Below are 14,284 nucleotides of genomic sequence, written 5' to 3'. Positions count from 1 at the left end.
ATGGTGGGAACACAAGGAGCTCAGTTTTAGAAAGATTCAGTTTCAGATAGAGAGAGGACATGATGTTAGAGACAGCGGACAGACAATCACTGGTGTTCTGTATTAGAGCAGGGGTGATGTCACGGGAAGAGGTATATAATTGGGTGTCATCAGCGTAGAGATGGTACTGGAAGCCAAATCTGCTGATGGTTTGTCCAATAGGAGCTGTGTAGAGAGAAAAGAGCAGCGGACCTAGGACTGATCCCTGAGGAACCCTGATAACAAGGGGAAGAGCAGAAAAAGTAGAACCAGCAAATGACACACTGAATGAGCGGTCAGAGAGATAGGAGGAAAACCAAGAGAGAGCCGCGTCCTTGAGGCCAATAGAGTGGAGCATGTTAAGTAGGAGTTTGTGGTCTACAGTGTCAAAGGCTGCAGAGAGATCCAAAAGAATCAGGAGAGAGGATTTACCGTCCGATTTAGCCCCCAAGAGATCATTTGAGACTTTAGTAAGGGCAGTTTCTGTGGAGTGTAGAGTGCGGAAACCAGATTGTAAGGGGTCAAGAATGGAGTTAGCAGAGAGATAGCGGCTAAGGCGAGAGTAGACCAAGCGTTCCAGGAGTTTGGAGATGAAGGGCAGATTAGAGACTGGTCGGTAGTTGGCAGCGCTGGATGGGTCAAGAGTTGGTTTTTTCAGTTATGGGTGTATAATGGCATGTTTAAAAGCGGAGGGAAAGATACCAGAGGAAAGAGAGAGGTTAAATATTTTAGTCAGGTGACTAGTGACAGCTGGGGAGAGGGACTGGTCGAGGTGTGAGGGGATAGGATCACTAGGGCAGGTAGTAGGACGAGAAGAAGAAAGGAGCCTAGAGACTTCTTCTTCTGTTATTGGGTCAAATGCTGAAAGTGAAGAAGAGGGAGTGCGGGGGGGGGAAGGGGATCGATGTTACTAGGGGACTGGGACATAATATCATGCCGGATGTTGTCAATTTTAACTTTAAAATAATTGGCCAGGTCTTCAGCACTGAGATCTGTGATTGGCGTCTGCACTTTAGGACTAAGGAGGGAGTGAAAAGTATCAAAGAGGCGTTTTGGATTATTAGATAGTGTGGAGATGAGAGAAGTGAAGTAGACTTGTTTGGCTCGGTGAAGGGCAGAGTTGTAAGTTTTGAGCATAAATTTGTAATGGAGGAAGTCTGCAGCCAAATGCGATTTTCTCCACAGTCGTTCGGCACATCTTAAGCACCGCTGAAGAAAGCGGGATTGAGGTGTGTGCCAGGGTTGTGAAGTCAGTGACTTCTCCTGGAAGGGGGGGGGGGGTGCAACCTACAGGGGGCTGGGTGGCATTACCTGCAGGGGGAGGGGTGGCATTACCTGCAGGGAGCTGCGTGGCAACAAAATTAAATGAAATTCATCCGATTTTAAAACGGACAGGGAAAAAAAACGGATGCAAAACGGGTCAAAATTGGCAACACGGCCCGGAAGGGATGCAAAACAGCCTGTTTTATCGGCCGACACTCGGACCCGGTCGTTTGAATAAGGCCTAAGGCGGGATTCACACGACCGGGTCGGGTCCGAGCCCGAGTGCCGGCCGGTAAAATCGGCCATTCTGCCCGGCCGGTTTGCATAAAGTTATGCATCCGTGCCGGGCCGGGCAGATCCGGACAGTGACATCAGCGGCAACTCCTGAAGGGGAATCCCCATGTGTTCGGGGATTCCGCTTCAGGAGTTTCCCCTGATGTCACTGCCCAGATATGGACAGAGACATCAAGCGCTCTGTCCAGGAGCGGAATCCCCGAACACACGGGGATTCCGCTCCTTCAAGGAGCTAAAGTGCGGCTAGCACATAGCAGAGCGGGGAGATACCTCCCCGCTCTGCTATAGTGGCGTCGCTACAGTAGTAGCAGCCGCAGCTGCTGCTGCAGCTGCTAGCGGCGCCATCAAAGGTGTCGCCGGGCCAGGGCGCTTTTAAAACAAACAGGAGAAGGGAGCCAGCGCAGCGCTCCCTTCCACCTGCTGTACACCCCGGCCCTGCCACACCGTGTACAGCGATGCCATTCGTCAGAATGGCATCAACTCCTCCTCCTCACATGCACTCTGCGCTGTGAGGAGGAGGAGATAGAGCGCAAGAGCCGGAAAACCCGGCCGTCACTCGGGACACATCCCGGTGATGGCCGGGTATTACCCGGCCCCATAGACTTCTATGGGAGCCGGGCGGCCGGGTACCCGGGCGAAAATAGAGCATGTCCTATTTTTTGACGGGCGGTTTTCCCGGCCGTCAAAAAATCGGTCGTGTGAATAGCCCCATTAGGGGTCTATTATTTCTAATGCAGCCGGGTGCCGGCCGATTTATGAACGGCCGGCACCCGGCCGGGAAACCCTGCCGTGTGAATGAGGCCTAAGGGCTCATTCACATGAATATGAATCTCTGGTCCTTGTGACGGCCGTTAAAACAACGGCCGTCGCACGGACCCATGCATTTCAATGGGGCCATTCACACAACCATTGTTTCAACGGAGCGTGACATGTCCTATTTTATTGCGTGTCACACATCCCCCCATGGAAATCGGCAGTTTTTCACATCCGAGGTGGGCTACGTTGGATCACACCTCAGTGACAACGGACAGCAGCAAGAGGAAGGCTGTATCTTACTATCAATTAACCCCTTCCCGACATCCGCCGTACATATACGGCGAACGCCGGGTGGGGGAATATGGTGCGGGCTCACGGGCTGACCCCGCTCCATAGAGCGAGTGCGTCGGCTGTGTGTTGCAGCCGACACTTCCGGGTAACGAGCGGGATCCCGCTTGTTTAACCCAGTAAATGCCGCAGTCAATAGCGATTGCAGAATTTAAATGACGAAAAACGGGGGGGCGACCCCCTGTAACATCCCAACGGCCCCCCTGCGGTGAGATCAAGGGGGTGCCGTTGGTTGGCATGTCAGCCTGGGGGCCTGATGAAGTCCCCCAGGCCCGGCAGGGCTTCATATGAGACTGTCAGAATTACGATATACTGCAATACATTAGTATTGCAGTATATCGTGCAAGCGATCTAACGATCGCTGGTTAAAGTCCCCTAGGGGAACAAGTAAAAAAAACAAAAAAAAACTGTCAAATAAAGTTTTTTTAACAAATAAAAAAAAATAATATTAAAACCTCAAAAAAAAAACCCCTCTTCCCATTTTCCCTCAAGCACAATTTAAAAAAAAGAAAAAGCTAACGAAACTGGTATCGACGCGTCCGTAAAAGTCTGAACTATTACAATATATCATTATTTAGTCCGCACGGTGAACACCGTAAAAAATAAAACAATAAAAACATCAGAATTGCTGTTTTTTGGTCCCTTCTTCTCCCACAAAATTTTTTATAAAAAGTGATCAAAAAGTCTCACGTACCCCAAAATGGTACCAATATAAACTGCAGCTCGCCCTGCAAAAAATAAGCCCTCATACCGCTAAATCAACGGAAAAATAAAAACTTTATGGCTCTCAGAATGTGGCGACAAAACTCAAATTTTATTTTTAACAATCCGTTTTTCCCTTGGAAAAGTAGTAAAACGTAAAGAAAACTATATAAGTTTGATATCGCTGTAATCGTATTGACCCGCAGAAGAAAGTTAACATGCCGTTTTAACCATACGGTGAATGCCGTAAAAACAAAAATCACCCAAATGTCGAGGAATCGCTGTTTTTTTTTTCCTATTCCACCCCACATATATTTTTTTTCTCGTTTCCCAATGCATTATATGGTACAAAAAATGGTGCTGTGAAAATCTACAACTCGTTCCACAGAAAAACAGGCCCTCATACGCCAATATTGATGGAAAAATAAAAAAAGTTATGGCTTTTGGAAGGTGGGGTGGAAAAAACACAAGTCAAAATCTGAAAAATGGCTGCGGAGGGAAGGGGTTAAAGGGGTTGTCCAGGAAAAAAAAAATTCAAAAAAATGTCCCCCAGCCTTGATTTGCCTTCCCTAATACCCCCTATTAACCCCTACCCGCACCAGGACGTAACTGTACGTCGTTGCGGGAAGTTACTTCCCGCACGAGGACGTACAGTTACTGAGTTAATCCCGGTGCACACTGTCGGCGACAGTGTGCACCGGGAACCGGGAGGTCAGCTGTCGCCGACAGCTGACACTCCCCTCTTGCCGGCCAGCGGTCCTTTGCCGCTGATTTCGGCGCATTAACCCCTTAAATTCGGCGATCGGGTGCAATCGCCGAATTTTAGGGGTTTCTAACATATCGGCAGACCCCCGTCCGAAATCGCGGGGTCTGCCGATAGTTAGTATGGCAAACGGAAGCCAAACAATGGCTTCCGGGTCTGCCATGGACAGAAGCCCATCAGGACCAACCTTCGGCTGGTCCTGATAGGCTTCCTGTCAGAGTGACAGAAAGTCACTGTGCCGTTCCCGATGCACACTGTCGGCGACAGTGTGCATCGGGAACTTGGAGATCAGCTGTCCCCGACAGCTGACACTCTCCAGTGTTGCCGATCAGCGGCTCATCGCCGCTGATTTCGGCAATTAACCCGTTACATGCGGGGCTCGATTGCGATCTCCGCATGTAGCGGGTTTGTAGCGCATCAGCAGCCCCCATGCAATCGTGGGGGCTTCTGATGCTTGTGATGGCACCCGGGGGCCAGACAACGGCCCCCAGGTCTGCCATGTATGTCAGCCTATGAGGATCAGCCTCTGTTGATCCTCGTAGACCAACTGTCAGAGTGACTGTGACGTCACACTGACAGTTGGAATACATTACACTACCTAGGTAGTGTAAAGTATTCTAGCAGCGATCAGAGCTGCAGGTCAAAAAAAGAAAGTGTAAAAAGTAAAAAAAAAGTTAATAAACAAAAATATAAAGTGTAAAAAGTAAAAAAAAGTTAATAAAAATGTTTTATAAAAGTGTAAAAATAAAAGGTTTTGTTTTCCTATAATAAGTCATTTATTATAGGGAAAAAATGAAAACGTTAAAAAAAAGTACACATATTTGGTATCGCCGCGTTCGTAACGACCCAATCTATGAAACTATAATGTTAATTTTTCCGCACGGTGAACGCCGCAAACAAAATAAACGGAAAACTGTCAGCATCGCTATTTTTTGGTCACCACCCCTCCCAAGATATAGAATAAAAAGTGATCAAAAAGTCGCATTTACCCCAAAATGGTACCAATAAAAACTACAACCCGTCCCGCAAAAAACAAGACCTCCCACAGCTTTTTTGACGAAAAAATAAAAACGTTACGGCTCAAAATAGCGTGTCCCAGAAAATAAATTATTTTATAGAAACTTAATTTTATTGTGCAAACGCTGCAAAACGTAAAAAAATCTATACACATATGGTATCGCCATAATCGTACCGACCGGCAGAATAAATTAAAACGTAATTTATTGCGCACGGTGAACGCTGTAATAAATAAAGAATTTAAAGCGCCAAAATCGCTGTTTTTTGGACACCTTAGCTCTAAAAAAGATCCTGAGGGGCCAAAATCTCACTATACCCCTAGAAAAATTCCTTGAGGGGTGTAGATTCCAAAATGGGGTCACTTTTGGGGGGTTTACACTGTTTTGGTCCCTCCGGGGCGTTGCAAACCCGACATGGCACTGAAAACCAATCCAGCAAAATCTGCGCTCCAAAATCCAAAAGGCGCTCCTTCCCTCCTGAGCCCTGCTGTGGGTCCAAACATCAGTTTACGACCACATATGGGGTATTGCCGTAATCGGGAGAAATTGCTTTACAAATTTTGGGGTGCTTTTTCTCCTTTATTCCTTGTAAAAATGAAAAAATTCTATGTTTCCACAGAAAAATAGGTGATTTTCATCTTCACAGACTAATTCCACTAAATTCTGCAAAAAAACTGTGGGGTCAATATGCTATCTATACCCCTAGAAAAATGCCTTGAGGGGTGTAGTTTCCAAAATGGGGTCACTTTGGAGGGGTTTCGGCTGTTTAGGTACCACAAGACCGCCTCAAACCTGACATGGTGCCTAAAATATATTCCTAAAAAAAGGAGGCCCCGAAATCCACTAGCTGCTCCTTTGCTTCTGCGGCCTGTGTTTCAGTCCATTAGGACACTAGGGCCACATGTTGGATATTTCTAAAATCTGCAGAATCTGAGCAATAAATATTGAGTTGCGTTTCTCTGGTAAAACCTTCTGTGTTACAGATTTTTTTTTATTACAAATGAATTTCGGCAAAAAAAATGAAATTTGTAAATTTCACCTCTACTTTGCCTTAATTCCTGTGAAACGCCTAAAGGGTTAAAATATTTTCTGAATGTGGTTTTGAATACCTTGAGGGGTGCAGTTTTCAAAATGGGGTGATTTATGGGGACTTTCTAATATATAAGGCCCTCAAAGCCACTTCAGAACTGAACTGGTCCCTGAAAAAATAGCCTTTTGAAATTTTATTGAAAATATGAGAAATTGCTGCTAAAGTTCTAAGCCTTGTAACGTCCTAGAAAAATAAAAGTACGTGAAAAAAAATGATGCAAACATAAAGTAGACATATGGGGGATGTTAACTAGTAACTATTTTGTGTGGTATTACTATCTGTTTCACAAGCAAATACATTTAAATTTAGAAAAATGCAAATTTTTGCAAATTTTTGCTAAAATTTGAAGTTTTTCACAAATAAATATTGAATTTATCGACCAAATTTTTTCACTAACATAAAGTACAATATGTCACGAGAAAACAATCTCAGAATCGCTTGGATAGGTAAAAGCATTCCGGAGTTATTACCACATAAAGTGACACATGTCAGATTTGAAAAAATAGGCTGTGTCCACAAGGCCAAAACAGGCTGTGTCCTAAAGGGGTTAAACTTCTAACCAGTTTCTGTTTGATTTCCATCTGTTTGTTTACATCCCTTGCTGTTTGTTTACATCCCTTACTGGCTGTTTCCTGTCTTGTAACCCACCATACCCATGATCCCCGGCTGCATCTGAGGAGACAGTTGCATCCTCCCCCTTCCTCCAAAGCACCTCAGCTATTTGCATACTGCCACGCCCCTCTATGGTCACATGGTCCTTCCCTGCTCTAATTACAGATTACAGGCAGACGCTCCTCCCTCCCTGCACACTGTCTGAGGCCGGATTTACACGAGCGTGTGCCTTTTGCTTGCGCAAAAAACACGTCGTTTTGTGCGCGCAAAAAGTACCGTATATATCGGCGTACAAGACGACTTTCTACACCCTTAAAAAAATGTCAAAAGTGTGGGGTCGTCTTATATGCCGGATATTGTCGGATATTAGGGATGCACGTTGCAGCCGCACAGCTCAGTATAGTACACATGACTATGAGAGCGGGGCTGCGGCTGTGTAATTCAGCCACAGCCCCGCTCCTGAGTCCTGACATATGCGCGCGGGGTCAGCATCATGTGATGCGGCCGGCGCTGCACTAATGATCTGCGGCACTGAAGACAGAACATGGCGGGCGCGCTACAAAGCACCCCCATGTTGTCTTCAGTGCCTGAACTGCCGCTCATTAGTGCAGCGCCGGCCGCATCTCCTCATGCTGACCGCGCGCGCACTTCCTGTCAGGAGCGGGGCAATGGCTGTATTACACAGCCGCAGCCCCGCTCTATAACGCCGGAGATCAGAGAACCTCTCATCTCCGCCGTTATTCCCGTGAATGCTGCGATCACAGCTGACTGCAGCATTCAGGGGAAAGTGAGAAGGGGGGATGCCCCTGGATCGCGTCACAGGGAATTCCTGTGACGCGATCGAGGGCCATACCATATATGGGCAGACAGCCCAGGGTCTATTGACGGACCCCAGGGCTGTCTGACCATATCTCTTGTTGTTAGGATATACCCAAGTATGTCCTAACAACTGCCTGTGTGCTATCCGTCCACAGGCTAATGTACTGGCACATATCTGATATATGTCAGTACATTAAAGTTTAAAAATAAAGTAAAAACAAAGTATGGTTACATTTTAAAAAAAATACACCTTCACCTTTTTTACAATAAACATTAAAATAAGTCTCAATACATAAAATACACACATTCAGTAATGGCGCGGACAACAATGTTTTTGCATCATTTATGATGTGTACGCTGTAAAAAAATGAAATAAACACGGCTTTCATTCACTTATTAATGTGAGGCGCGAGGTGCGATGAATTTACCCTCCATGTTCCTCACATTAATAGTAATTAACCCCATCATGTACCTCGCCTATCTGCGCATGCGCGAGTTCAAAGAGACAGAGTCCTGGGTCCTGCCGCCGATGGCCATAGTGAAGCGCTCCTGCACGAAATGGTGAGTATATCTTAAATTCTATATTTTAAGGGTAAAAGTTGGGGGTCGTCTTATACGCCCAGTCGTCTTATACGCCGACATATACGGTACATAACAGCCCCGCATGTCAGCCGCGTATGATGCGTGGTTGTGTGATTTTCGCGCAGCCGCCATCATTATGACCCTGTTTATATGTTTGTAAACAGAAAAGCATGTGGTGCTTTTCTGTTTTCATTCATACTTTTTACTGCTGTTGCGCGAATCACGCACGTACTACGGAAGTGCTTCCGTGTGCTGCGCGTGATTTTCACGCACCCATTGACTTCAATGGGTGCGTGATGCGCGAACAACGCACAAATATAGGACATGTCGTGAGTTTTACGCAGCGGACACACGCTGCATGAAACTCACGGACAGTCTGCACGGCCCCATAGATTAATATAGGTCCGTGTGAGGCGCGTGAAAATCACGCGTGTTGCACGGACATATTACACGTTCGTCTGAATAAGCCCCTACACAGTAATAATCATCATTATCCTTTGTGCCTCCATCTATCCCTGATCAAAGTACAGGCACCCGTCTCCCTCCCCCGCCCCTTCCACAGCCTGATAAATGTCAGGGGATGTTCACAGGCAAAGACGTCTCAAAATACGGAGCCGTTTTCAAGAGAAAACAGCTCCTGATTTTCAGAAGTTTTTTGTGCAAATCGGGATTTTCGCTGCGTTTTTTACGTCCGTTTTTGGAGCTGTTTTCATTGGAGTCTATGAGAAAACGGCTCCAAAAACGTCTGCACTTCTTTTTCGCGGTCGTTTTTTTATGTGTAAAAAAACACATCAAAAAACGCTCCTTCTGCTTCGGATTTTTCGGTTGTTTTTCGGGAGTTTACGGCCCGAAAAACAGACGAAAATAGGCCGTGTGAACATGCCCTAAGTCTGCCCACTCCACCTAAAGCTGGGTTCACACGACCTATTTTCAGACGTAAACGAGGCATATTATGCCTCGTTTTACATCTGAAAAGAAGGCTACAATACGTCGGCAAACATCTGCCCATTCATTTGAATGGGTTTGCCGACGTACTGTGCAGACGACCTGTTATTTACGCGTCGTCGTTTGACAGCTGTCAAACGACGACGCGTAAAAATACAGCCTCGTCAAAAGAAGTGCAGGACACTTCTTTGGACGTTTTTGGAGCTGTTTTCTCATAGACTCCAATGAAAACAGCTCCAAAAACGGACGTAAAAAACGCTGCGAAAACGGCGTGAAAAACGCGAGTTGCTCAAAAAACGTCTGAAAATCAGGGGCTGTTTTCCCTTGAAAACAGCTCTGTATTTTCAGACGTTTTTGGTCACTACGTGTGCACATACCCTAAGGCCTCATGCACACGACCGTAAAAACTCCCGTTATTACGGGTCGTAATTACGACCCGTAATAACGGGCTCATAGACTTCTATTGGCGACGGGTGCCTTCCCGTTTTCTCACGGGAAGGTGCCCGTGCCGTTGAAAAAGATAGAACATGTCCTATTTCAGGCCGTAATAACGGCACGGACAGTCCATAGAAGTCTATGGAGCTCTCGTAATGACGGGTGGCTACATGTGTGCACCCGTCATTACGGCAGCGTTGCTAAGCGACGTCAGTAAATAGTCACTGTCCAGGGAGCTGAAAGAGTTAACTGATCGGCAGTAACTCTTTCAGCACCCTGGACAGTGACTACCGATCAGTATAAACCTGTAAAAAATAAAAATAAAAGACTTTCATACTTACCGACAACTTCCTGCTTCCTCCAGTCCGGTCTCCCGCCCGTTGCCTTGGTGACGCGTCCCTCTCGACATCCGGCCCGACGTCCTGGATGACGTTTCAGGCCATGTGACCGCTGCAGCCAATCACAGGTCAATCACAGGCTGCAGCGGTCACATGGACTGCCGCGTCATCCAGGGATGTCGGGCTGGATGTGAAGAGAGGGACGCGTCACCAAGACAACGGCCGGGTAAGTATGAATTTCTTTAACTTTTATTACAGAAAAGGCTGTCCCTTCTCTCTATCCTGCACTGATAGAGAGAAGGGGCTGCCGATTAGTGCAGTGCTATTTTGCCGCCAAAAACGTGCCCGTAAATACGGGTGGAATACGGGTGACACCGGACCCATATTTACGGGCACGGGTTCGTAAATACTGGTGCAAAACGGGTGGAATACGTGTGACACCGGACCCGTATTTACGCCAGTATTTACGGGTGGGAAAAAATACGGTCGTGTGCATGAGGCCTAAGTCAGACATCTTGGTACACACAATCCAGTCAGCACATTTACCTCACCTGCTGCTGGATCTGTTCCAATAGATCCTGTATTAGGCCCTGTTCACACTGAGTTTTTTTGCTGGCAGAAAATTCTGCATCAAGATTCTGTCTTGAATTTGGAGGCAGATTTTGACCTGCCTGCACGCCGTTTGCCACGTTTTTTGCCCGCGGCCATTGAGGGAAAAAGAAGCGACATGCCCTATCTTCGGGCGTTTACTCATCTGACCTCCCTCTGACATCTATGGGAGGCAGAGAAAGCGTTTTTGCCCGTTGCGCTCAATGCCCGCGGGCGAAAATCGTGGCAAACGGCGTGGAGGCAGATCAAAATCTGCCTGAAAATTCAAGTGAAATTTTGAGGCAGAATTTTCTGCCTGCAAATAACTCTGTGTGAACAGGGCCTTACAGTGAAGAAAACACCAAACACTACTCCAAACAATGGTAAAACGTTTCTTTTTTTTTTACATAATTTACTATAAATGTATGTAAGACCCCATACACACTAACGTGCTTTTGTGGGCGCAATTCCCCGAAAATCCACGAGAGAATTGCGGCCCCATTCACTTCTATGGGCCCATGCAAAAGACCGTGGTTTCCAAGGACCCTGGACCGCGGAAAGAACGGACATTTCTTAGTACGGCCGTGTTCTGCGGTCCAGGCTCATAGAAAATAATGGACGTGGCCATGTACACGGCCCGCGATTTGCGGGTGGCTCGCGGGTGACACTCCGGGGCCGGTCGTGTGCATGAGGCCTTAGTGTGTCTCACTATTTATATATATTTTTATATATAAAATTTTGTGTATGTATATATATATATATATACACACATACATACATATATATGAACACATACAAATTATATATATATATATATATATATATATATATATATATATATATATATACATACATACATACATACACACACACACACATATACATACACACACACAAAATTATATAATATATAATATATATATATATATACACACATACATACAGTGCGGGAACTACAAGTGTGAAGAAGGATGAGAAGGTGTGGACGACGAGATTGTCAGAGGAGGGGGCGTGTTCTGTGATTGATGACGCTCCGTGTCTTTGCTAAGACAGCACTTTCGACTGTGTAAAGACATGGCGCGTCATCAACTACCTTTAGGCTCTATTCACACGAGAGGGTCTGAGTGTCGGCCTATAAAAAACGGCGGTTTTGGTCCCTTTTCTCGGCCGTTTTGTATCTGTTCCGTTCCGGGCCATGCTTTCGTTTTTAACCCGTCTTGCACCCATTTTTTTCCTTGTCCGTTTTAAAAACGGATGAATTTCATTTGTCAATTTCCTGCCACACACTGCCCCCTGTAGATAATGCCACACACTACCTTCTATAGATACTGCCACAGCCCCCCTGTAGGTAATGCCACACAGCCCCCTGTAGGTAATGCCACACAGCCCCCCGTAGGTAATGCCACACAGCCCCCCGTAGGTAATGCCACACAGCCCCCCGTAGGTAATGCCACACAGCCCCCCTGTAGGTAATACCACACAGCCCCCCTGTAGGTAATGCCACACAGCCCCCTGTAGGTAAAGCCACACAGCCCCCCTGTAGGTAATGCCACACAGCCCCCCCTGTAGGTAATGTCACACAGCCCCCTGTAGGTAATGTCACACAGCCCCCTGTAGGTAATGCCACACAGCCCCCTGTAGGTAATGCCACATAGCCCCCCCTGTAGGTAATGCCACACAGCCACCCTATAGGTAATGCCACATAGCCCCCCCTGTAGGTAATGCCACATAGCCCCCCCTGTAGGTAATGCCACATAGCCCCCCCTGTAGGTAATGCCACATAGCCCCCCCCTGTAGGTAATGCCACATAGCCCCCCCTGTAGGTAATGCCACATAGCCCCCCCTGTAGGTAATGCCACATAGCCCCCCCTGTAGGTAATGCCACATAGCCCCCCCTGTAGGTAATGCCACATAGCCCCCCCTGTAGGTAATGCCACATAGCCCCCCCTGTAGGTAATGCCACATAGCCCCCCCCTGTAGGTAATGCCACACCCCCCCCCCCTACTTTCCTGTAGGGGACGGCTGTGGAGAAATCCCTCACTTCACTGTCCATATATGAACAGTGAAGTGAGGTACTTCTCCTGGAACGGAATCCCCGGCCACATCGGCGGGGATTCCACTTCAGAAGTCCCTGATGTCACTGTCCATATATGGACACAGTGAAGTCAGTGACTTCTCCTGGAGCGGAATCCCCGGCCACATCGGCGGGGATTCCGCTTCAGAAGTCCCTGACGTCACTGTCCATATATTGACACAGTGAAGTCAGTGACTTCTCCTGGAGCGGAATCCCCGGCCACATCGGCGGGGATTCAGCTTCAGAAGTCCCTGACGTCACTGTCCATATATGGACACAGTGAAGTCAGTGACTTTCCCTGGAGCGGAATCCCCGGCCAATTCGCCGGTGATTCCGCTTCAGAAGTCACTGTGTCCATATATGGACACAGTGAAGTCCGTGACTTCTCCTGGAGCGGAATCCCCGGCCACATCGGCGGGGATTCCGCTTCAGAAGTCCCTGACGTCACTGTCCATATATGGACACAGTGAAGTCTGTGACTTCTCTTGGAGCGGAATTCCCGGCCACATCGGCGGGGATTCCGCTTCATTAGTCCCTGACGTCACTATCCATATATGGACACAGTGAAGTCTGTGACTTCTCTTCGAGCGGAATCCCCGGCCACAACGGCGGGGATTCCGCTTCATTAGTCCCTGACGTCACTGTCCATATATGGACACAGTGAAGTCTGTGACTTCTCCTGGAGCGGAATTCCCGGCCACATCGGCGGGGATTCCGCTTCATTAGTCCCTGACGTGACTGTCCATATATGGACACAGTGAAGTCTGTGACTTCTCTTGGAGCGGAATCCCCGGCCACATCGGCGGGGATTCCGCTTCATTAGTCCCTGACGTGACTGTCCATATATGGACACAGTGAAGTCTGTGACTTCTCCTGGAGCGGAATCCCCAATCCCGGGCTTGGGGATTCCGCTCCTACAGTGAGCAAATAAACACCCTCCTCCTCCTCCTCCTCCTCAAATGCGCTTCGGACTGTGAGGAGGAGAAGGAGAGAGCGAGCTACGGCAGACACGGCCGTCACCGTACACACCGACACCACATATTAAAACTTGCGCATGCGCAATGAAACACACGGCTGCTGAAGACACAGCCATATCATTTAACAGAGCATGCGTGGTAGTGTCAACCACGCATGCTCTAAGCAGATGGGGAAAATACGTGGTACAGTTAGGTCATTTATGACGTAACCGTACACTGTGAAAACCGGAAACCGCAAACCGGAAGTTAGGCGCGAATGGACGGGTATGCACAGGAAGTGCGAATTTTACATGGACAAGCGGTCACGTGACGGAAGAGGGGATACGACGATACATCCAGCTAATCAAACGTAAGTACATTACAAAGTTAAATGTTTTTTATTGTTTAGTTTAATTAAAAGTAATTTTTTTACTTCCGGAAAACCACTTTAAATAATGTAGCTGAAATGGCTGATAATAGGCATGAATGTGTGCCATTGAAGCTTTTCCAGCTGAGCGCCCTCTACAGTACAAGGCGCGGTAATGCACTTGTATAATACACGTTGATGTTCTCACACTCACCTGCTGATACAGAATATATATCCTTAGCGCAGTCACTAAACATGTTACTGTAAATGCTTCTTATTGACGATAACAGACACAAGCGGAAACACAATTCGAAACCT

The 14,284-nt window shown here is 47.3% G+C and overlaps 1 protein-coding gene across 6 annotated transcripts in view; it reads right to left on the bottom strand.

Moving 5' to 3' along the window:
* The window catches only part of SNRNP25 (small nuclear ribonucleoprotein U11/U12 subunit 25), a 58,557-nt gene that overhangs the window by 44,159 nt on the left and 114 nt on the right, over positions 1–14,284 (bottom strand). For 5 of the 6 annotated variants that reach the window (XM_075830067.1, XM_075830063.1, XM_075830066.1 and 2 more), the window contains exon 1: positions 14,181–14,281. The exons of the other annotated variant lie outside the window; for it this stretch is intronic. The gene's annotated coding sequence lies outside the window, so the exon portion shown is untranslated. Of the gene's footprint in view, positions 1–14,180; positions 14,282–14,284 lie in introns of those variants that run through there. 6 annotated transcript variants of the gene reach the window in all.

This window comes from Rhinoderma darwinii, chromosome 6, assembly GCF_050947455.1.
Source record: "Rhinoderma darwinii isolate aRhiDar2 chromosome 6, aRhiDar2.hap1, whole genome shotgun sequence".
Classification (NCBI taxonomy): Eukaryota; Metazoa; Chordata; class Amphibia; order Anura; family Rhinodermatidae; genus Rhinoderma; species Rhinoderma darwinii.
The sequence above is the reverse complement of the archived record's forward strand: the minus strand, read 5'-3'. Positions and strand labels throughout refer to the sequence as shown.